The sequence below is a fragment of the Zonotrichia albicollis genome, chromosome 4 (assembly GCF_047830755.1).
Source record: "Zonotrichia albicollis isolate bZonAlb1 chromosome 4, bZonAlb1.hap1, whole genome shotgun sequence".
Taxonomy (NCBI): Eukaryota; Metazoa; Chordata; class Aves; order Passeriformes; family Passerellidae; genus Zonotrichia; species Zonotrichia albicollis.
In genome coordinates this window covers 73,408,813-73,434,756 of record NC_133822.1, presented here as the reverse complement: position 1 = coordinate 73,434,756, position 25,944 = coordinate 73,408,813, and the positions used below count along the sequence as shown (strand labels likewise).

Here is a 25,944-nt window from a genome sequence, read left to right as displayed (position 1 = left end):
GACTTTGGATCACACCCAAAGTGGCAGAAAAAAAAAAGGTGCAGCAGGACCGGGGGAAATGAATGAGGGAGCAGATTAATAAGTCAAATAAATATTATTAATAGTACAACTTAAGAACAGCTGAGGAATTGCAAACGGGGAAGGACAGATTTTGCTTTCAGGCTCATAAATGGTGGCTTCCTCTCTCAATATCAGCAGAGCAGTTTTAGATTTACATCAGTGTAACTAAGAACAAAATCAAATTAAGGAGCACAGAGTAACTGGAGACAAACCAAGCCTTATTGAGCGTTCCAACACTGGGAGGCACTCAGATACTATAGTGCTGAAGGCCATGCTACCACATTGATTAAATGTTTGATCCATCAGTAGGAGATTTATCCAATATGGGAGAAAACAGAGCTCTCACTCTAGACTGCTAATCAGCTGTTATTTATATTTTCTGCATGCTATAAACATATACAGAGGAGATGCTTTATAGAATTTGCAGTGATAATAACTCACAGTTATTCCCACTCCTGAGATTAGTTCTAACAGATTTCACCAACATTTTAAAGGTGTTTTGTAAAATTATTTTGAAAAGAGTTTTCATAACAAAATCCCAGGACTTTCATTCCTGCTCTCATTTAGATCCTAAAGACTGTTATCAAACACTACAGAAACTAAGCCCAGAGCCATTTATAGTATTTTTTCCTGCATGCACTATTTTTCTCGGACAAACAAGGGAGAGTTTCTCCACGCCTCACTGCCAGGCTCGTCGGGAGTTTCATGCGACAGTGTGAAAGTAGCAGTTTCTTTTCTACAGTTTCATGCTCCCACAAACACAGACTAGTTTCTTTCAGACACCTACTTTCACTAATGCACTGCCATTCCTTATGTCATGTCACTCTCTGTTCTAAAACCACAAACCTTAATAAAAATTAGAGCTCCGACTCAAGTAAATCTTTCTTTTATTTACTTCTAGTTTCCCTCTAAAAGCACTGCAATGCTGATATTGTACCCAAGTCCTCACCACTGGGATTTCAAATTACTTGAAGATAATCCATTTTATTACAAATAAAGAAATTATTCCATCCAGTCTGTCCCTCATTTCCATGCTGGCTCCACAAAATCCACCAATGTGTAACAATGCCAGTCACATTTTTGTGACATCTCTGTCCCCAGCATGTACATGCATTTTTTCACTTTTTAGTGGATGGCCTACAGGCACAGAGAAGGGTACTGCTGGTAACCTGGGGAAACCTATTTAATCTCAAATTGTAGAGATTTATGTTTAAATAAGTGAAACAAGGTTCCATCTAGTTTCTGCTCCCACAGGTAAACTTTGATTAGTAATTACTAGTTCAGCCCTGAAACTCCAACTAATAATGAGACCATTTTAAAAAAAAGACATGTTTAAACTTTTTTCTTTTGAGAAATGTCTTAATATATTAAAAAAAAAAAAATTCAAGTGCCTTTAAGGAATACTGATTTCTTTCCAGAGAAGATGATGTCCTTGGCTGGATTCTAGTCCAGTAGGATCTATCCAGAATTTTCAAAATGTTTAACTTTAACCAGAAACAGGAGGGAGTTTTTCTACAAAGTGAGAAACTACACTTCCCATATGGAAGGGCAATTTGTCTTTAGGATATGAACATTTACAACAGGCTTGTGTTGAACAGAACAGGACACAAGAGACACCGTCCAGCTTGGAAAAGACTTGCATCCTCTTCCACGGTCTAATGACAACAAGTGCTATTATTATTATTATCATCGTTATTAACCCTGCTCTTAAATACAGTTTCAGAAAGAAACAACATTTTCACAGCACTTCCCAGGCAGTTCTGATTCCCAGTGCTTGGTTTTAATGGTGCCAGCAAAGGTATAGTCCACAACAGCATGGAAAGGAATTTCAGAAGGTCCACCTTTATTTGAAAGTGTGCGCTCAATGTCACTCAGAATCAGGCTTTAACCATATTACAGCAAATTTATAACTATATTACAGGAGATTTATAACTACATTACAGCAAATTTATTGGTGATTATAGATTAGTAAATAGGCCACCAGTGTGTGTAGGACCAAAAATTAGAGCTCAGCATCTTGGGTGTAGCACCATTTGTACTTGAGATTTATCATCTGCTACATAGAGGAAATGGAGCAGAAAAACTTGTCTCTAAGTCACTATTTGCCTTTCTTCCATCTCCCAAAAATAAAACAACTTAAAGACATTGTGAAAGCTTCACAGTAAGACCCATGCAAAACTTTTGCCACAAAATGTAAAAATCCCTCATGCTTCATTACAAATCTGAAAAACAAGGCAGTATCTGCAAACAACTTTCACACAATCATTCTGAGTGTTAAAACAGAAACTAAAGAAAAGCTCAGATATTGAGAAAGAACTATGGTTTTAAGACTAAATTATTCCAAGTAGACTGTTTTCATATGTTGTGAAAAGGCAGGGATAAATTAATATTTTCAGAAATGTAAAACCATCTCAGTGAACAAGGACTCCGGCAAACAAGTAAAAAAAAGTAGTTACATCATTCTGCATAGTCCCAAATTTATGTTTAATAACAATAAGTCTTTATCTTCAGGTGCAAACAACTTGCCTCAGCAGTTGAAAACACTCCATAATGCAACATTAATTCAGAGGTTCTGGAAATATTTCAGAACTAGACTACAATTTATTAGACATTAGAAAAGAAACATGACAAAGCAAGTGACCTATATTACCCATCCACAAATACACTTTTGCGTTCCTGGCTCTGTTTTTGTGGTCAGCATGAATGTGGTCAGGCATTCCCCTCCCAAACAAGTCTGTGGCTCTCATTTTTATGGTTTTAAGTCCTTTACAGCAGCCTGCAAAGGGCAGGGACTGTGTCCATGCCTCCTGTCTGGGCAGTGCCAGCTGCAGCAGGACTCGAGAGCATCCCTCAGGTCTGCACCTCCTCCAGCACTGAATGTGAATTTCAGCAGTGCAAGAACAAAGCTGGGCCCTTGGAATCACAGAATCACTTGGGCTGGGAAGGACCCTGAAGGTTTAGGACTGGACTCAGGTCTAACCCTGCCAATCCACCACTAAACCCTGACCTTAAGGGCCATGGCTACACATCCTGGAAGAGCCTCAGGGGATGGTGACTCCAGTATTTCCCTGGGCACCCTGCTCCAGTGCTTGACAAAATTCAAGCGTGCAAAAGCCTGGAAGAGCAGCTCAGGAGGCACAAACTGCCCTGCTCACCCAAAAATGACTGTAACAGGGCTGAATTTTAAACTGTTTCAAGAGTTCTATGTGAAAAAAAGAACTCTTTGTACAAAATACTGTCTGACTTCCCACTCTGATGTTGCAGGCGTGTGGCATTTGTTTAGCCTCCTCCCTTCTGACAAGAAACCATCCTGAGGGTGTACAGCAACCACCCAAACAAGAGAGGGAGGAATTCAGGCCCCTCAAGAGACTCCTAAAATAACAGAAGGGTATTTACACCCTTTACTGCCCTCCCAGTACAGAGAAGGTACTTGCACAGAACATTTCTCAGATCAGATATGGAAGAAGCGCTAATATTCCATTTGCACTCTGGGTGAGCTTGGCTAATGAATTCAAAGGAGAGCAGAAGCAAGCCACAGACAGCTAGATTTTTAAATACAATTACAGCATTACTAGAAAAGATGAGGATATTAATGTTTCACTTTGTTGTGCATTTTATTGTTGAGACTAAAATCATCTGGGATCCCTTTGGGATATACAGCACTATATAAATGTAAGTTGTTATTATCAAATAACAATCAGTGGCCATTTAAATTATACAATAGCTACCTGATTATACTTAACCAAGTTAAACCTCTAATAAGAAATGATTATATATCATCTAAATTAAAGATATTTTTCCCAGCTCAAGGAACCCAAAGTTTTTTACACTGGATATGCAAGTGTGCTGCAATACCTGAGTGTTGAGATCACTTTGGATTTCGCTGCTTTCAATGGAGACTCCTGGCAGAGAGTTAAATACCTTGACAATTTTATTTTACTGAAGCAGCAAAACTAAGATTTATTTTGTTTCCCACAGTTATTTGAGAGAGCATTCACCTGCACCTCTAGCATTGATCCTGCAGTGTCCATAACAGTTTTTTGGCTGTATCACAAGCTATATATGGGTTGTAAATCTGAGACATAATTTCAACCCAACCCAGGGATCTCTGAGCTCACACTCAAGCAGCAAAGTCAGTATTTGTCCTGTCAGCTGGGCACAGCGTGGAACACACAGAAAAGCAGCAAACCTTGCCTCTCTGAGCTCAGACATTCTGACCTGCCCCTGTGATCCAGCCCCAGGGACCCAGCATCCCAAATATCCACCTTGGGCATGAAGCAGGCCATGCAGCCATCGGAGATGTTTGGGGATGCTGCAGGCTCTGAAAGTGCTGCTGCCAGGCATGTCTCAAAATCCCCAAATTCTGCAATCAGCAACAAGGTACAGTGACATTTTAGCCAAAAATTCTTTTAGGAGATTATTTGCTTGGCTTGGAGCTGTTAGAAATCACATCCTCAGGCTTCCAATCCACTGGGGAAGAAGCTGGAAGCCCGAAATGACTCCAGGATTTAAGGTTAAGAGAAGAACCTTATTTTTGTTCTTTTTTAGTAACAAATACCACAAGACCAGGGCCTTGAGGTGTGAGTGGAAATTTGTCTCTCCTGGCTGACTTTGGGTGTCTCCTCTGTGGAATGGGGACAATGGCATTAACCTTGGTGTTGAAGAAGAGCACTGCAGATGGGGCTGTGTTACATTTCAATGGTAACAGCTCATCTTGGGGACCTCCTAGCATTAAAAAAAAAAAAAAAAAAAAATCAATTCCAAAGTTTCCAAAGTCAATGGCCTGGTGAGAAGGGATGGCTAACCCAACTCCAACTCATTTGGGTTAAGAACACAGCCCAGGATCCCTCCAGCACAGATGGACAGGCTACCTTAAGGGCTGTAAAAACCCAATGGGGGCTGAAACACACCGGCTCTAAAGAGGCAGGCTCAGGTGACAGTGTTCAAAATCTAGCAACCTCAGAAAAGTGATTAACGTGAGTTAGGATGAGCCTGGAGCTGTAACCTTGATTACAGTCAGTTCCAGATTCTTCTGAACTATTTAAAAAACCAACAACTAAATCTAAGGTTTGGCATATATTTCTCTCCTTTTCCTGCTTCCTCCCCAAAATATTTTTTTACAAGTGAGAAGTTGGTGAGTTGATTTTAAGTGAAAAATTTACTAAAAAGTGCTAATTTCAAAACAACCCCATACATTTCTCCAATGAGAATATAAATATTGATCCATTCTCATGTAAAAATTGTTCATTTTAATTAAAAATGAAAATAACTGAAGCAAGGAAAGACTGCACATGCCTGAGATCGGGTGTTAATTCTTTAAGGCCTGGGCTAAGATGACAGTGGCTGAAGATTCCCTCTCCCCAGCATTGCAAACAACAGTGACATGGCACAGACCCTTCCCATCCACCTTGTGGCCTCAGTGGCATCGTGCCAGCTTGTACCAGCTGAGAATCTGGGACAGGAGCCCCAGCTGAACCAGGCATGAGCCACACACACACACAAAGCTACAGACAGCACTCACAGCACGGCCTGTAATCCAAAAGGACAGCAACACCAAGAGATGAGAAGAAGAGATGATTATTAAAATGGAGTATAAGCATCTGTTGCAAAGGGATAAACCTGAGGAAAAGCAAAAAAAAAAAAAGCAAGGCATGATTTCTTGAGTTTAGGCTCCCAGCTAATAACTCGCCTTTTCTTGGAGTCAGGATGGAAGTAGAAATTTAATAAATTAATAAAACCCCAGTAGTGGGGTCTTATTATATTAGAAATCAATTCTATTATATTTATTTATACATTATATTAATTTTATTATATTTATTTATATATTATGATAATTATATTCTATTTATTTATAAATTAGTTATATTTCTATTATATTATAAATTAATAAAACCCCAGTAGTGTAAGAGCACAGTAATGAAAATTTTATTTTAAAATTTTATTTTAAATTTATATTTTATTTTAAATAAATTTTAGCTAACTTTGATTTTAAGCTGTTCCCCCACTGGTGCCTCCTGCTAGCAAAGGGAGCAGGGCAGGGTGGCACTGATGAAGTGAAGGGAGACGACCCATCCTAATTGATCAGCATCAAACTCCAATTTATTGATTCAGTCACTTTTTATAACTATGTTAATTAAGTTCATACATATTGCAAAACCTGAGCTCATCATAGGTTACAGATTTAAACATTAATCCCTGCTTTTGTTTTCAATACCTGTGGTTTGTTATTGAAACCAAGATTTGTGTTCTCACCCTGATATGAAAGGTTCTCAAAACTCACTTTTACTTTCCCATACTTTATCCAAGGACAAGGTATTTACTTGTTATTGAAGACAGGCTTGAGAACTCTTGCTGTTTACAGAAACATGCCTGGGAAATAGGCTTGGGAACTGCTGCTTACAGCTGCCTTTTACTTTTCCATCAGCTGTATATTTTCATGGCCTTTTTTCCTTCAAGCCATGTCCGAGCAAAATTCTCCAACACAGCACGAGCCCCATATTGGGGTTCCTCTGGTTCCTCTGGCTGCCACAAGGAACTGCCGTGGAGCTGCAGCAGCAGCACAGCCACACTGGGGGCAGGCAGGGTGGGCACTGGCAGCACTTGCAGGATCCCATAATGAGGGGCAAGGCTGCTTCGCCGGAGCCGCTTCACTCAATTAGCGCGCAAGGCTTTTAATGCTGCTCTGCACAAACCACAGCAATTTTCATTACTTAGAGCTAAATCTCCATTTAGAATGGGTCAGAAGCTGAAACATAGGGGTTTTTCCCCCTCTTTCTTTTAACATAATTTATCTCCAGAGTATTTGAATGGCAATAAGCTGACTGAAGGCTGGACACACTAACCTCTGTTTGCGGCCAAGGGATGTTGAAATATTCCTCTTAAAATAAGTTCAAAGAGTATCTATTCTAGCAAATGAAACTGATAAAAAGGCAGCAAGTAATCAATATTGTGCCAGAAGTAAGGGCCAAATTTTGCTCTTTTTCACTGTCATCTAAGTGAATCTTTGAGAAGGGATTTTGGTAGAACAGCCAGAATTTCATGACAATACACAAAGAGCAGTAGCATTCTTGGCTTGCATCTCCCTGTGCTAGGTTTACAATTCCTAATGTGATTGATTCTGTTAGCCAAAGACCAAAACTGGATTATCTCCTGAGTCGGAGGTAATTTTTTTTTTTCATTTAGCAGAGATTTTAGTTGATGTTCAGCAAGTGCAATTTAATCTCAAGAAACTCACAAAAACCTGAGCAAACTCTGCTAATATTAACAATGTTTCTGAGTTATTTTTGCTACCTTGGGTCCAGACCTGAGTTTCCACTGTTAAAAGGAGAATTGTACAAAAAACTGTGGATTAAGGAAAATTTTGCAGGGCAAAAGAATGTTCTGCCAGCAGTTTAGAAGTAGATCCTGTGAACAAGATGCTCCTTACCATTGTACTCCAGGGATTCAAGTATTCACTGAGATCAGGGCCTGAACTTAAATGAAATAAGATTTAGAGCAAGGACCTGTGTGTGCACCACACTCATATCTGCCCTAACCAGGGGTACATCAGGATCTCCCTTATCAAGCTTTTCAGCCCAAGTTCTGGATAAGCCCTTACACATTCCCTGGCACTAGGAGAGGAGCCCAGAGAGCTGCTCCACAGGGAATAGCCTGCTCACACTCCTATAGAATTATTCTGTTTCTCCTCCCATGACCATCTATGTATGTATAGATGTGCTAAGAATGGCATGCAAGGTGAAGAAAAATTCCATCCAAGACCCTGCTTTAGTTTAAGGACATAAGTACCTGTGAGCACCCCTTATCACTAGACCATACAGTTAATGAGTCTTCCTGGAAATCTCAAGAAATCAGAATACTTTGTTTCATGTGCATTGAAATGAATCATTTTGATGTTCAGAATTTTATTTTCATCTTTATTTTGGCTGAAACTACTTATCAGATTTGACCCAAATTCCTGAAAAACTTCCGCTGCTTAGAAACTGCATTTTTGGACACATAAATTTGTTTCTGTGGGAAAAATCTTTACCAAATATGCAACATTTCAGTTCTTCATCAGGATTTCTTATGAGTGGGTGGAGGGGACTGGGGGTGCACGCTGCAGCTGGGAGAAAGGGATTCCTTACCAAAGAACCAAGAGGGATTATTGATCATCACCCACACTTCTCCATAGATCTGACCCAGTGCAAACTGTATTTTTCCACTGGCCTCCAAAGCACCCAGCACCCAAACCAACAAACCAAATGTCTGCTGCATTAAGGACGCAGAGTGGATGCAGACTTTGCCTAAAGCACAGAACCAGGAACATTTTCAGCTGCTTCATTTCCCAGCTCCAGTACAGCTATGTATGTATAATTTATTTAAGATTTGACTCGGCAGGGTAGCTGCATGCAATCAGCATATTGTTTTTGTGAAGGTTCCCCCCTATTGCCCCTTAGACAGATTTTAACTGTCAGTATATTGGCCTTTTGAATTTTTGTTTTCATAATACCATAAGCTATTTGAACATACATTATTATATACTAATCACTGCTTGTCCATTTTTTTTTTTTTTGAGTCTTACAGGCAACAGTGGAGAACAAGAAATGCAATTTAGTTGGAACTTCAAAGCGGTGTTTCACTATCATCCAAACTGGAGGTCTTTTATGCCTCTCTCACTATTTGGTTTTAAAAGTGAAAGGAAACCAGTTGCTTAAATTTGTTCTTTCAAATTTGCACCCACTTCCCACTCTCAAAGGAGGGGCTTTATGATAATAGATAGGCTGATCTCAAGATCAATCACAGATAGAGATATATTTACTGTCCTCACATAGTCACAGTATTGCTTACACACATGAATTAAAGATTGCCTAAATCCTGCCTTTGAACACTTCCAAACTTTAAAAAGATAGAGATCTGTATTTGAATTTCATATCCATCTCATATCTCTGTAGTGGGATGAACAAAACCACTCAATTCAATCACACCTGAACCCTACAAAAACTGGATCTTTCAAGACTTCCTATCATCGTGTGGACTTGTGTACGTAACAAAACAGCCCCCAAAAGCTAATACAGAACAGCTCCACTCCACACTCATCCTTATTTCTTTTCAGGAGTGCCTCTGTAGAGCTGAGCTTTGCTTTTGAAGAGGATTAAGGTACACTCCATGTGGCATTTTTAGTGGGGAAGTAAAGTGCCACAACAGGAACCAGTGCAGGAAAATATTCAATTGCATAGCCAGGCTTGTCCATTAATGGCCTAATACAGGGCAAGCCTGAATAATGTCCTCAGTTACAGTGAGATGCTGGATTTCAGTGAAAAATTCAGTGGTTCACAGGTGCAAAAGGTTCTATTCCTGTAGATGTTAGGTTATGTTATAAATTTAAATACCCAAATAGGCCAGATTCTCTATTTTTAAACTTAAATCCCTGTGCTATACATGCAGTGGGAACAGCATCTTAGTCAGGAAAAGTATAATGGACTTCCACTTTATGCAATGGCTCCCCAACCATTACTGGCACCCTGGTTCCCCCTTCAACCCTTCCTCCCTTCTTTTTGACCAAACAGTCCAGTCTGGACACGAGACAGCTCTTGTAAAAATCCACTTAGCTTTGTGAAAAGAAAAAGAAAAGAAAACCTTCCAAAGTAAATTTTTAAAAGGAAATCAACAAAGCCTTAGAGATTTTACTAAGAAACTCTCAATAAAGCAAAACAATTTTAAACTTTGATACAACAGGAAAAGTTCATAATTTTGAACAGAGTGGAACAATTGGTAGTAGAGCAGAGAATGAGAAACTGAAAAGGTTAAGGTTTTCCTGGACAAAAATCATAACTCAAACACACACTCAGGGGGACAGTTATACATATGCTTTTGAACAAAAACTCTAACCTGGCATGATTAATTTTGGCCTTAGCTTTGTCAAAATATTGAAGTCCATATGGCACAAAGCAAATAATTTTACATTTTTTATTTTAAACCCCTGTGTTTTTCTCATCTATTCCCTTCCACCACACACACTGGCAGCCGCTACCAATTCGCCAAATGCCAAATCAACCCTGCAAGCTGGCTGGCACGAGAGCTCTACAATGCTGGCACAGGCTTCCCTGTGCAGGGGGATTCTCTCTGAAACCCTGTGGCACATCCAAGCATCCCTGCCTAGCAGCTGAGCACCCTGTCTGTCCCGCTCACAGCAGCAACAGGGCGCCCTGGCTGTGAGCGTGCTGCCCATTGCATCAGCCCAAATCAAATCAAATCAAACAGCTTCCCTTCGCCCCAGTGCACCCATTCCCCTCCCACAGAACCAGGGCTCTGCACTATCTCTGTACCCAGTAATGGACAGGGATTGCACCCATTCCCATCCCAAAATTCAGTGCCCTGCAGTATCCCTGTGCCCAGCAATGGAGAGGGGTTGCACCCATTCCCCTCCTAAACATTCAGTTCTCTGCAGTATCCCTGTGCCCAGCAATGGAGAGAGGTTGCACCCATTCCCCTCCTAAACATTCAGTTCTCTGCAGTATCTCTGTACCCAGCAATGCAGAGGGATTGCCCCCATTCCCATCCCAAATTTTCAGTTCTCTGCAGTATCCCTGTGCCCAGCAATGGACAGGGATTGCCCCCATTCCTCTCCCAAATTTTCAGTGCTCTGCAGTATCTCTGTGCCCAGCAATGGAGAGGGGTTGCACCCATTCCCATCCCAAATTTTCAGTGTTCTGCAGGATCTCTGTGTCTATCCAGCATTGGAGGAGGGTTGCTGATACAAAAACACAGGATGCAAATCACTGCAATGTGAGTAAGAGCAAGGAGAAAAAGACATCACACAGGCAGGCTGAGCAAACTCCTGCAAGTGCAGCTCCCTCCACAGAACACTGGGCCTTACAAGGAACAAAAGATGCCACTCCTTTACCTCTTATCCATGGAATCTTCACTGGGCTGGAGAAAAATCAGGAACACTGAAGGCTTTGCTGACCCTGTCGGGATCCAAACTAGTATTTGAGGCTCAAATACTAAATAATTCACTTTGATAATCCTGTCTGTGTTTTCCTGTAGGGACCACAGAGGAGGCACAACCAACACCAAAGAAGACTTCAACCATCTGCAGCTCTTAATTGTCCTCCAGCCCTTTTGTACCCTGCTGCTGATGCCCTGCACCTGTGTGCCCTGCATGGCTGTTACTGTCAATGCTGCTCACCTGTGGGCACAGCTGGGGCCAATTGGGGATGATTGGGCACAGCCCACCCCAACCAACACTGACTCTGGGCCTACAACATTTTTCCTATGGTTTTTTCTATATATTAGAGCATATTTCTTTAATATATGGCATTATATACAAATATACATATTAACATAGTTTAGTTAAAGTTTCTGTAGAATATAAGAGAGTAGATTCTTTAAATAAGCAATTAATACTGTTTTTAGACAAAGACCAAGACTGGGAAGGGGACATTCTAGAATGCTCTACTCAACCAAAGGTGCACATTCATTCTACATCATTTTTTACATGTGTACACTAAGTTCATGGCCAGACATGGATCCCACCTCCCAGTGTGATCAGTGACCTCTGCAGCTACAAGAACTGTGCTCGGGATCTTCCACACAGCCCTCATGACAAGACCAAAATAACACTTCTTTTTCCCTCATAGCAGACAAAAGTGGATGTGTGAGAGGCTTTTTTGAGGGAGGTCTGGCCAAGCCCCATTTCTGGAGCTGCAGCACACAGGCTGGAGGAAACTCTGGGGAAAAGCTGTGCAGCCACAGTTGCTCAGAGCCCTTACCTCAGCCCAACATCTTTCACCTGAGGATAAACAACCCCACCTGCTGCTGTTCCCCTGAGATGTGCTGAGGAATCAGGGGACTGGGTGAGGGTACCAGCAGTGACCCATTACTGAGGACACAGCCTGCCAAAGGTGGCATCACCTGGAGATCCCAAAGTGCTGGACTCTCCCTCCTGGGGTGATTCCACCCCTCTGCAGCCCTTCTGGAAGGTGACCAAAGAGCACGTAAGGAGCTGGTTGTGATTTGATCACCACAGTGTCGTGGTCAGTTGCGATCACTCCATCACAACCAAGCTGGGAACTCCTCTGCAAAGTGGAAGGGTGAAACTTTGCTCTCTTGTCCCTGCACAACCATGAGACATTGTCTGTGCCTTCCCACATTACCAAGTTTCTGTTGGAGCAGCAACTGCAGCTAACAAATGTAACTTTACCAACAGTAAAACAAGCTAATAGCTGTGCGTGCCGGGGGGCTAATGCGGTGAGCCATTTAACGCCGCACTAAATAGCCTGGCTTGGTTCTCCCTGCCAAGTGCTGAACTGAGAATTGCAACTGCAGGAGCAGCCCCTGATTCGTTACTTAAAGGGGGTCACTGCTCATAGGGTGGGGAAGAGGAAGGAAGGGGGAATATCAGACAACTCTAAACGTTCAAAGCCGACAGAAGGTTGCACTCCTGAGAGAGGCAGTATTTAGTTGAAAGCCTGACAAAGCTCTGCAGCTGGGAGGCCTGTGGTGGTTTTACTCCACACTAAAAAACTTGCCATAAGATACTTGTAACCTGTATAATAGGCTTGGTGGAAATGGGGAAGCTGGGAATGAAAGGAAGGTGAAAACATCTTGCTAATAACGCTGCGGTTTCGTTTCAACTGGCCCTCAAAACCATACACCATGCAGGCTGCCAGCACAGCAGAGCAGCAGCAACACAAATAAGCTGCTTTCCCACCTACTCTTCCTGAAAAAAAAAACCAACAAAACTCCCCGACAGATCTGATTGCAAGGGACATCACTTAAAAACTTAAAATGATACAACAAAACAAGCCCAAATTTACAGGGCACCTCTGCAGAGGGAGAGCTTTATTCCTGCATGTTAGAACCCTAAAACAACCGTTTTCTCTAATTTCTGCCATCACTCAGATTGGCCTTGAATTACCTCCTGATAGGCCTCCCATGTGCTTGCAGATGAGAGAGTGTAATGGGGATCTGTTAATTAACTAGAAGCAAAGTTGCACGGTGGGGATCAAACACTGGATGCGTCCTAAAACTCCCACAGAGAAGATGAAATGCAGCGCAAACTTTAAAGACTTCCCGTCATTAGCCAAGACCTTGGCTGCTCCTGGCCCAGACCCCTCCTGTTCCAGAGAACAATGAGGACAATGATGGCAGGAATGAAATAGTGCAGCAAGGAACAAAGGAATTAGCTATTTACCCACAGAGAGAGAAAGGAACAGAGGGGCAGGGGGGAAGGGGGAAGGGAACTCGCTTTTTTCCTAGGGTTTCTGTCTACTTTTAATTAATTTAGGGCTGCCAGGGACTTGCACGCAGAGCACGCCCAGGAGCATTGTGTTGGAGCTCAATGTTAATGCACGGAGCATCCACTGCTCGCTGCCAGGCCGCAAGGAGAAGGAGCTGGGGCACAGGGGCAGTGGGGAAGGAGGAGAGGAGCTCTTCCCTCTTCAAAGCTGCTTGAAAGAGCCAGGCAGAGACGAGCAAAAGGTTGTGCTGCTCTCTGGGTTTTCTGAACCTGCTGTTGTTCTCCAAAGGGGCTGCAGGTAGGGCGGATCGCTGTGGGCAGGACTCGCTCTGGGCACTGGGATGGAAAGGGAGGGCTCCAGGACAGGGGACGGCAAGGGCCATGGAGCCAAAGGGACGGGTTTGATGGGCTTCCCCCAGTGCCCCAGACCAAGGCAGACGGGGCTGGAGGCTCACAGCCCAGCAGGGCTCTGAGCACACAGCCAGCCTCACTGCCCTGGCCTTCCACAGGGCACCACAGGGGCGGCCAGCCCAGGCAGCAGCCCCACAGACAAATGCTGTCCCAGCTCCAAGAACTGAAATTCCAGCTGTGCTAGGCTGTGCCTGTCCCTCAGACAATGGGGACATGGCACCAGGCTGAGATCTTGCCATGGAGACACCTGGCTGCAAGACTGGGTACCCTAAAACACCCCAGCTGGCATTGTAGGCCTATGTTTGAGTGGCTCATCTAAGCAACAAATGATAATTTCCTTCATCTTACCTTGCACCAAAAAAAAACCAAAAAAAACCCAACCCCCCCCCCCAAAAACCCAAAACAAAACAAAAGAAAACCAAACAAAAAAAATCGAACAAACAAACAAAAAAAAACAAACAAAAAACCCCACAAAACCCCAAACTAACCATGAAACAAAATAAATTAAAAAAACCCAAACAAAAATCCAAACAACAAACCGAAACCACACACATAAAGCCCTCCCCCCAAAAAAAAACACCACCAAAACCCCCCCAAACCAACCATGAAACAAAACAAATTCCAAAAAACAAACAAAAATCCAAACAAACAAACCCCAAAACATACAAATAAAACAAAGAACCCCAAACAAACCAAAAACCCTCCTTTGTCAGATGGCTGTTTTCAAGAAGCCTGAACCCCAGGATGCAAAGCAGCACTGCATTTCCACTGAAAGCCTGGAGAGCAAGGCTTAGAGAAGTCACACTGCACAAGGAAATCCTGCATTAAGAATCTACAGCTTCCCCCCCAAAACCATCAGAGCTCAGAGAGAGGAGCAATGGGTGCATCATGAGAAGCTGAAGGGAGCAGCCTAATCCTCCTAGCAGGGTCTTTGTAAATGTTCCTCTTGGGCTTTTGTGTCTCTTGAAGAAGGAGCAGGAGAAGCAAAGACTCCACTGAAAAATAAAAGTCTGCCTCTGATCAGGTTTATTCTTGGCCCAAGCAGCAGCCCTAGGCAGCAGTGGTTTCAGTCTGTGCTCTGCACATGACTGCTTTGATAAGGAATGAGATCAGGAAGGGGAGCCCCAGGTGAGGATGAAGCATTTAGACTATTTTCTGGTTGCTTAGGAAAATATTGGTGGAGGTGTCAGTCTTGTTCAGAGGTAAGAGCAAATCACACTACTACATTTTGAAAATAAGAGGCAGAACCATTTGGTTTCCAGACAACCTGCTCAGAAGAATCAGCGTGTGCCTCACAGCTCAGCAAAAGAGACACCACCTTCTAGGCTTGCAGTTAACCAAAACAGCAGCTAAAAATCCCACTGCACATCAGGCATGTTTGGCCATGTAGGAGAAAAACACAGAAATCCTCCCTGGCATTGGTCCCCTCACAGAGAATGAGGGCAGGGGACAGTGAGGAAAAGTCCTTTGATACCACAAGTCTCTCAGCACTGTCCTACCCCAGCTGACTCCACAGGTGGGAAAGAAAAGGTGAAGGGAAGGTTGGAAAATTCCATATCTGGTCTGAAGCATGATAAAATATAGCCAGCTATGTTTTCAAAGGGGGAAGTGATGAAAACTTTTTCAGAAAGCATCTAATTCCTGTGTCAGAGAGTGATGCTTTCACATCCCCAGCAGCATTTATGCATTGCTTACATATCACTTAGCCCTAACTAAACTGAACTACTCAAATATCAAACTCAAATATCTTGGAGAACATCTCACTGCTCCTCCACTCTTCCAGCAGCTCCTGCTTCTTCCCCCCAAACCTGTTTCCCTTTACTTGGAAGACATTGCCATCATTATTTCTCTGTGTGATTTTGTTTTTCTCTACCAAAGAGATCCAGAAAAACAGCTGGATATAAAAAGAGGGAATAAAGGGGACTCACTTTATGGAATTTGTTCAGATCTCAAGCAGAGCACTCAAGATTGTCACTCCAAAGGGAAAACTGCTCCAACATAGCACAAATACATGAGATTAATCCTTACCAAAAAGTCTAAAGCAAAAAGTAACAGAGTCCAGGTTGCAAATTCTTTGCTTTTATGTACCTCTGACAGGAAAATGACTGTGTTAGAATAAGTTAAAAATTTGTTTTATTAATTCATTTGGCTTCTAACACAGAGAGAATCATCCCATCACAAAATCTGCCAAAGGTTCAGTTATTATTAGCCTCTAAGATGCAAGCTAATTGCTTTCTGTGTTTTTCACCAAAACCAGCTGGGATCCTGAGGTTCACCAAAAGGATACTGCACATGCTCAGAAATTTGCCTGTCCTGAAGATTTCTAATCACAAATTTGACATTATTCTTCCCCAGTGTAAAATCTAAGGCTTCCATCTTACAGAGACTTCAAGCCTGTGGCTCTGCACGTCAATATTCTTGCTGAAGGTAGAGAGACAATTCATGTGCATAAACCAACACGTAAACTTGCCAAGCCTGTGCAAAATCACAGTGAATACTATAGACTTTGCCACAACTGCCTGGAATGAAATCCCTTTTCCAAGAAACATATCTGACAGAATTTTTGTGGAGAAATAGCTGGGTCTCTCTTCTTTAAAAAAATTATCCAAACAGATCTCCAAATATGAGTACTGCACAATCTCTCTAGTTTTATCTATCTCCTCCCCCCTTGCAGCCAGTTAGGATGAAGGTATCCAGGAAAGCCAGGAGGGTTGATTTCTACACTCCAGCAACTCTCTGCTGCCACTGCTATTTCTTGAGAGAACAGCACTTGACACAGAGCTGTTTGAAGCAGGCTCTCTGTGCTCCAGTTTATTCTGGGAGCAAGAGCAGGGAGAACATCCTTGACGCCTGTTCAGGGATGGAGTTCAGCAAGCTGGTTCTGCTCAGGGCATGGCCAAAGAGACACCAGAGCAGGCTCAAGTGAGAGGCACAGCTCTGGCTGGCACTGTATTGTCTTTTACATCAAGGAGGACAAATGTGAATGGTTTAATCCTGATTGATTCATTTTACTCCACTAGTCTGTCTCTCAGAAAGAATTGGTGAGAAAGAGATGAAATTAGCTGCACAGGTAGGCAGTACTGCAGCACAGAAAAGAGCAATGATCCACCCAGCTCTTCCAGACAAAAAAACAGCGCTCCCATTTTTAAGGGTATGATCCTCAGCCTGCTAACATCCTCCAGTGAGCTGAGGACTCTGCCTCATTTGTCAGCACATATCCTGCACAGCCAGGCCTCACATTTGCTCAAGCAACGTATTCTCCACACCTTCACATGAACATATTCTGATAATGAACATATTCTTCATTTTTCGGTAAGTGGAAGCAATCCCACTTCATAAAATCAGCAGTACAGAGGTCTCTTCCATCTCTGAAATGACAAATCACTACAATGCCAGTCTTATCAGTGCTACTTCCCATTTCTGTTATCTGTTCCAGCAACAGTAGCTCACCAAACCTTTTGCTGGCTGGTTTGGAAGACAGTCCCTTCTTCTCCTTTGTGTCATTGAGGCAAAGCAATGCTGTACAGGTACCAGCAACAGGACATGGTGCTTCATTTTCCCATGGCACAGGCAGTGATGGCCCTGAGATTTCAGCTAAGGTTTTCTACAGAATCATGGAAGGACTTCAGGTTCAAAGGGACCTCAAAGGTCATCTCATTCTAACCCCCTGCCATGGGCAGGGGCACCTTTCACTGTCCCAGGCTGTTCAGAGCCCCAAGCAGGCCCTGAATACTCCCAGCTTGATGTGACCCCTATCAACCTCTTATATTTCAAAGGGCTGGATGGCAAACTTGCAGGAACTGTCCCTCTTGTAACTAAATAATGTACATTTCATTAGAGGTGAGCAAACATAATTCTCAAATGGGAAAGGGCCAGATTCCAGGCTGACATGCAATTTCACCTTCTTTTCTCTCACCCAAAATCTTTTGTCAATTTTTCATTGCCACAAAAAATTTTTGTTTTGACAAACACACAATCTTCTTTAAAACAAAAATATGTGTTTTTTGACTACTTGACAGCACTGCTTATAAAACATTGCCATACATTTGCTGCAGCTACATGTGGGCCCAGGACTAAATATAGAGTTTATTTTTCAGAGTTGTCAGTGCCCACCACCTCACCCTCTCCTAAATGCGGAGGTGAGCGCACTGCAGCACCGTGAGCCAGCTCACCCATGGTGTATGTGCACTTCATCATGGGCAGTATTTATAGAGCACTGCATGTCTCCAGTGACTTGCTTAATCTTCTCTGAGCCTCATTTTTATAGGGCTGCTGAGAAAAAAACCAACCAACCCAAACAAAACAAAAAAGCTACAAAAAACCAAACCAAAACCACGGCTTACAAGCACAGGGAGAGACTATTAAAGACAGAGGTCTCTCATATAAGCACAACATATGATTGGATAATATTGTCTGGATTAGCAGCTTTATAACCTAGCCAAGCCCCAGGGCTACAATTATCTGGTTGCATTAAACTGAAATCACCTGTAAACCTCACAGTGAATGAACCCTTGGAAGTGTCTAAGCTGCTGGTTCACACTTGCAGGAGAAAACAAAATTCGCCAGTGGTGAGGAGATGAACAAACACCACAGTGCGAGATTTTCAACTAATGCTTCTAATTTTGCTTCAAAAGGAAGGTCCTTCCATTGCTTTTGGCTCTTGTTTGAAATACTTTCCAAATATAGCATGATAATAAGCAAAGGATAAGAAGATGAAAGTCACAAAAATAGCTACTACCAATGTGCCCTTTTATAAACATTTTCATGCCATTAATTTTGGAATTAAGGTCTGTTCTATGGAGGAACCAGATGAGACAGCACTCCTATGATTCTTGTTGGTCTCAATTCTGTCAAAGCTTGAAGGTTCTCAAACTACATTGCAATTTTGAAGAGAAACCTTCCAACAATAATTCCTTCCTTTGTACTTCCATCTCCTTCTCCTAGTAATTGACCAGGTGCCACAGAAACACCACAGAAAAAGGAAAAAGCAATATCTAGTGCCTGAGGTTTTTGCTCCACAGCACTTCCACAGCCTTGCAGCCTATCAAATAACCAAACCCAAAATTAATGGTCATTTTGGACTCTCTCAGCAGCTCTCACTCCAGCCACTCCCTTCTGGCTGTGTACAGTTCCATCTGGTTACACAGATGGACACAAAGAGCTCACTCCACCAGCTGCTGCATATCAAGATTTACCAAGAGTTTTACTAAAGTAAAACTGTGGGCTGATGGATGGAACTATCATCAGGTTACACAGATAAGAAGGAAGCCAAAGATAAGAAATTGAAACTTGTGTGGTCCTAAAAGTTGCCTAAAAGATTGAGGCTCCTCTGCCCTAGAAATGGCAACCACCTGGGGCGTGTGAGCAGATCCCTGTATTTTAGGGAAGCACACAGACACTGAGCTGCCTCCCAGCCTGCTGCACACCTAGGAGCAAAAGACATTTCTTACAAGAAAATTATGTAAAATCATCAATACAGCCATGAGGATGGACAATTACACTCATGTTGTAGGATGAGGGTAGTTACCTACACTCAGAAGTGAGAGTAGTGGGGGTTTATTACGTATCAGAGCATGAGAAGCGCTGCTAAAGCACCAGTTAAAAGTCAATAATTACAGAGAAAGTGACATTTGAAGAACTACTCAGGTACCACTGTGTGGGAATTAATGGTACTATTTTTACTGCCGATCTCTGTGAATCTCCAATTTCTCTGGGCTGGAATATGCAAGTGGGAAGAAAACTTCTAACTAAATTAATTTCCATGCAAAGTTTAGAGACAGTCTGGAAGATGTTCTTTAAAAACCAACAATGAAATTTGAAATAACTTAAACTGAACTAATTGATTTTGGATTTTCTCCATGTTGAAAGCTATTTTCTGATATAGTGTCGGGGAGAAATGTTTAATGTGGATATGACTGGTAAATGATACTATACTTTTATACCAGCATCATTTTTTTTTCTTGAAAATTAATTTCTTGCCTGAAAAGGATTAAAATAATTTCCCTTTAAAGGAAGCTTTGCTAGGTTGCTGCTCTATCTACACTGCACCATCCAGTTGTGTATTTATGTCATGACTTGCAAAAGCTTTTCAAGGCACTCCTAAATGTGCTTTGAGCAGATGGGGCAAGGTAATGCATGGCATTTTGTCAGCACAGACACATGCTGATTCTGACGCAAAAGTGACATCGTGGTGTAAGGATTTCACATACATTTCCATATGTTTAAATTGTTTCAGCCTGCATGGTACTCCAGCATTCCTTTTAGGATAACAACACTGTTTAAACTGTATTTTTTTCCCCATTTATCTTCTCATTATAAGAATCCATATTTCATTCCAAATATAGCTGCTTGGGTGTGCAGGGGGGGAAAAATACATATAATCAATCAATCAACCTTCTCATGATCCAATGTACTGACAAAGCATGTAACACCTAAGCCACATGAGGCTGAAGGGGATGTCTCACACAAATAACAGGTGCCCCTGGAAGAGCCACACTCCTGCTCTGCTGTGACAAGTTCCATCCAAGTTCCATCAGTGTGGCATTTTCAGAGTCCCCCATCGTTGGGAGGAAAGATGAATCTGACTCCATGTTCTTAGAAGGCTTACATTGTATTATATTATATTATATTATATTATATTATATTATATTATATTATATTATATTATATTATATTATATTATATTATATTATATTATATTATGCTATACTAAAACTATACTAAAGAATAGAGAAAGGATGCAGACAGAAGAGTAAAAGACACTAATAAAAAACTCCTGACTCCTTAGAGTCCCGACACGGCCTGACTGTGATTGATCATTAAGTCAAAACAATTCACATGAAACCAATGAAACAATCTCCAACCACATTCCAAAGCGGCAAAACACAGGAGAAGCAGTCAGATAATTATTGTTTTCATTTTTCTCTGAGGTTCCTCAGCGTCCCCAGAGAAGAAATCCTGCTGAAGGGATGTTTCAGAAAATATCATGGTGACATATCAGAGCGATCTGAATGCATGCTCCCAGCTTTCCCAACTGCAATTGTGTTGTCCTCTGCCACTTATTTGATTTTATTTCTCTTTCACAGGTCAGTACTACTCTCTTTTGCTCTCTATTTCTGACCTGAACTTGAGGAGGAAAATGACACGTCTCGTCTGGACTAGAAAGGAACAGTTCAGTTTAGGTCAAGCTTAGCCAGCAAAGCCCTCAGCCTCGTTCTGTGGCTCAAATGCAGCCTGAGCTTTACTCCAGCTGGGTACAGTTGTACCAACAGCATTATCCTCTGTTTAAAACAGAAAGAGAGATGTAGGCAGATGGATCTAAGTGGTTGTAGCTAAGCTCACCTTAGCCATGACTTCCCAGCCACCATCCCAAACCCAAAGACAGCAGAGACATGAAAGCCAGTGGCTTCACAGTCTAGCAAAAAATCCACAGGCTAGGTAAACCTGTTTAATTTCATCACTCAATGAAGTTGCTACTGGATACACAATTTAGCATTTCAGAGGCCTGTAACTTGGGAGCTGAGCTTTTCATTGAGACAGTGAGAGTATTTTTAATAAAAGCAAAACATCCTTTTTTTTTTCCTCTCAGCTTAGGGACAGCTGAGCCATTTTGGCTGAAAAATTATTTTAATTTTTTTTTTTAAATGTCTGAGGCAAACACCCAAAATGGAAAATATCAGCCAAAGCTGAAATCGTTTGGCAAAGATAAGAACAGCTGAACTGAGAGTTTTAGGATGGAAAGCATCAAGCAATCTTCAGCACAGACATAACTTCCCATACCTGCTACTGCCTATTTCCCCATGTCCCTGAGGTGGTCAGGAGAGGTGGCCTCAGCTCCAGAGGTCCATAAATGCTGTGGAGAACATAAATGCTGTGCCGTGGAGCCAGACCCACCTGGGATCTGTGAGTCCTGCTTTGGGCCACCTGCCCATCAGTGCTGTTGGAAAGGGGCTGAACAGACCCCAGAGAGCTGAGCACAGCAAAGCCCTCAGCACAAACCATCCAGCAGCAGCAGCCAAGCACCAGCCCTGCACCACCATTCAGCCCCCTGAGCCCCATCTCCATTTGCAACTCATATATACCTATTACAGGTTTTGTGTAAAAATACACTACATTTTTACCTTGAGCAACCATGGCTTACAGCCACTGGAGCAAAAAAACTGCTTCACTAGAAGCACAAGGAAGGACAAAGCTAGAAATGCTAACAAGTAAATAGTTTATCTTTTTTTTCTATCTCTTTTTAACTCTGTGGCATGAATGCTCAAGACCCTTATAAATACCAAGTAGATTTCACAAGCTGGCATGCCTGAGTTTCTAACAGGAACATTTTGAGGTGCAAGCCAAATATGCTGTGTTAAGGTAAAAGGAAATAAAAAGTTGACCATAACCTGAGGCCCTGGCTCCTGCCAAGTGCCTGCTGTTATGAAGGCAAGGTGCTCCACACAATCTAATCATAGCACTAAACCTTGTTACAAGCCCTTTTACAGCTCCAATATCTGGGTTACATGGAAACACGCTGGAGAGCCTCCTTGTACTATGAAATAAATGTCATTCTGACTGGCATCCTCTCTTCCAGCCAGTAATTTCCCTCTGCTGATAAATCGATACAGCAAAAACAAATGAGAGTGCACAATGGGCACATTGAGGATTACATTTTTATTCATTTCAGAGCCCCTGCAGCAGAGTTTCCTTAAACACAATAGCAGAAAATGATGCACTCGAGCTGGGGGCACAGGGGGAGGAAAGCATACCTTAGCGAGGAAGAGAGAAGGAAAAGAGCAAGGCAGGAAGAGAAAGTCAAAAAGGGAGGAAGAAAAATAACCTCAGAATTTAGAATGCAAGTCTAAATTTGCAATTTAGACTTGCATTTGTAAGCCTCAAGTTTGGGGTACACAAGTGTTCAACAAGTATTTAGCTTGGCTTATTTCCAAGTTCTTTGTTAAAGTAACAATATTTTGCCTTTCCCTGCCTTTTTGCTTTCTCTGCCTTTTAAAATTTTATCTATTCCATGCTTTGCTCCAAGGAACTCTTCCTACCCCTTCCATCAGAACTGCTGCACTAACACACACACAGGACAGCCACACACATCCAGTGCTGCCCACACCTGCAGTAACTCGTCCCAAAATGCTCCTGGCAGGAGGCACATATTTAGTATGGTAGGAAAATGGACCAAACCAGAGACACTTCGGCATTTCAGCTCAAAGAACTGATCCACCACCCAGAAGAGATATTTCCAGTGGTCTGTAGCAGGTTTGATGTAGCCTGATCACCTCCAATTATGCCCATTTTGACCCCAAGACTTGGAGTTTCAGTCTTCCATAGTTATGAAGCAGAATTGAAAAGAGAAAAAGAGAAGGAAAAGGAACTTTTCTCCTTAGGGCATTCAGCCAAAAAAAGAGGGTGCAGCCATGGGTTTACTGAGGTGCAAGCCCAAAGGCGGGAGCCCAGGGTGGTGAGTACAGCACAGATTTAAAGAGAACTCCAGGGCACGACAGACACCATCAGTACTGGTCAAACCCCTAATTTTGGGACTCCCCCACTGCTATTGGGGCCAGACCCCAGCAGCCCCACAGACTGGACACCACTGCATGTCTGCAGGAGACCTGGAGCCAGGTCAGCCCAGGGGAAGCTCAGGGAAACACATTCCACATTTCTACAGCATAACCCTGACCTGAACACGCCACAGGCAGGAACCCAGGGAGGACAGGGTCCTACAGCCCTAAGGGGGACTGCAGCAAATGCAAGCAGGGCTGCCATCTCAGCACTGTGCGGCCACTAGAGCTGCACCAAAGTGACAGAGCCTTGTGCATGTACTGCCACGTGCCTGCTGGTTTGTGGCCACTTCCAGCAGTGTCACTGCCCCAGTCTGAACCAACCACCTCAAGGTGAGAGGCTGATGAATTCATTACTAGTTGCCCATGCCTCATTAAATTTGCATTTATTTGGTTTACCCTGTTAGTGGTTCCTACAATGACCAACTAGAAATTACTAGAGAAATGTGATTTTTTCCCCCCCTTCCTTTTCTCCCTCCCTTTCTATTTTTTTTTTTTAAGCCAAAAGGCCGTAACACAACAGCAACATAATGAAAAGTGAAGTCCTTTTACAACCCTGGGAAGACCAAGATGTGTGCCCAATAAATGTAAGCAGACATGATATTCTTTATAATCACAGCGAGACGAAGATGTGAACTGAATAAATGCTTTAAAAACATCATAGATTTTATTAGATGCAAAAGATTGAAGCGTTAGGCACCTTTTAGCTCAACTTTCATTTAATTTACTGCTTGCTGTACTGTAGTCTAAAGGGAGTGAAAAAATCCTCTCTCTAATTTTTTTTTCCTTTTCATGAGCTGACCAAGGAGATGAAATCTGGGTACTTTAATTACCATTCAGAGCCAAAGGCCTGGCCTTTGATATGGAAATCCCACTTCAACTCCAGCTTGCTGCTGCCTTTCCCTGTCCCCTTCTCCTTCCAATCTCACAACATGAATTTTAAGTAGTCTTGTCAACACCTGACCGTGAAAGCTAACAGAAGCCTGTGCTGCTAAGTTGGTGCTGTTGATAATTTTTGTAATTTTTTTCTTTTTTTTTTTTTTAATTCCACTTTTCTTTAGGAGGGAGAGAGTGAGGCTGGGGAGAGTGGGGTCAGGAATTGGACAAATCCGTGGAACTGATCTTCTTCCTTGTCCACACGTGTCCTGGCCCAGCTCATGCAGCAGCTCACATGAAAGGGTGAAAGAAAGGAGAAGCAGGAGGGGCAGGGGGGAACGGATGAAAGCTGTCATGTACAGTTACCCTGTTATTGTCATCTGCCTGCTGCATGACTCCCAGCTTTGCTATAATTATTAATTGCACTTGTCAACTGTCATTAATTCCTCTTTAGCATCCCTGTCTTGGAGTAATTAGACAGAACAGCCTCACTGCACTCATTGTTTTGAGAGGCCCCTGAAAGAGCCCAACGGGGCTGTGGAGACACAGCCATCATTAATACAATGGAGCACCTCAGCATTAACCCTTTCCAAGGGGGGGAAATCACAAGCTGATGGTTCCCCCATCCTGGGAGCCCCAGCTGCTGAATGCCCCTTTCCCTTTTCCTTGTGAGCATTCCCATCCAAGGGCTCAGGAGCACCTGGGGGCTCCAGGTGTGTCACACCCCACTGGAGGGGCTGCAAGAAGGCCAAATTTTCTGAGGGGTCAGCACCCCCAGCTCCACCATGACCTCCTGCTGGACACCTGGAGGAAGGCACAAAACACCAGACTTTATAAAAAGTTGTGGTGTTGGGTCCCCAGGAGGAGGTGAGAGATGAGAATTTGACTCCAAGTTCTCAGAAGGCTGATATGATTTGTGGTATATGATATATACGATATATACGATAAGAAATTATATAGTAAAACTATACTAAAGAAAGAGGAGACATCAGAAGGGTAAAACAAGAATGAATAATAAAAACCTGTGACTGACCAGAGTCCCGACACACCTGGACTAGGATTGGTCATTAAATTAAAATCCACAATTCACATGCTGGGTAAATAATTCTCCAAATCCCATTGCAAAGCAGCAAAACAGGGAGAAGCTGAAGCTTCCCAGCTTCCTAGGAGAATCAATCCTGGTGAAGGGATTGTTCATAAAATATCATGGTGACAAAAAGTCACCTTTACCTCTTTCCCCAGAGTTTAGGGAGGCTGACCAAAAATCAGCTGAGGGATGTCAGTGCCCTTTGATGCTCCTCTCCTCACCTGAGGAAAGGGACCCAGAGCAATTTTTTGGCTGCACTGCTGAGATGTCCAAGTCCAGCTTTGCCATCTCTGCCCCCCCCATTAACCCTTCCATGCCCACCACGCACTCCCAGCATCCTGAATTCCCCAAGGCAGCGATCCCTGTGCTGTTGCACAGGTGTAAGAGATGTCCCCAGCCTTCCTCACACCTGCCCTTGATTTGGTGGCCACAGGAGCCTGCTCTGCTCTCTCCCAGGGCTGCAAAGGATGAAAACTCAGGGATGTGGGGAAGGGACAGCAGGAAGGCTCAGTAAGGAAGCTGCTGAGCAAAGAACAAAGCAAACGAATGGGCTGATACTGGATTTGTAGCACCAGTCTTGGGAACAAAGCTGCACTTCCCATTGGTCATACCAAGCTGCTTCTGGGCAGGAAATAAAAAGGAGGGAAGGAAAAAAACCCATTCCTTTACTTAACTGGAATTTACTCTATATAAATAGTCATTGAAAAAACCCCAAACAAACAAGGAGGAACTAGAGCAAC

The 25,944-nt window shown here is 42.8% G+C and overlaps 1 protein-coding gene across 9 annotated transcripts in view; it reads right to left on the bottom strand.

Moving 5' to 3' along the window:
• Positions 1–25,944, bottom strand: part of SOX5 (SRY-box transcription factor 5) — a 591,653-nt gene that overhangs the window by 416,476 nt on the left and 149,233 nt on the right. The gene's annotated exons all lie outside the window — the stretch shown is intronic.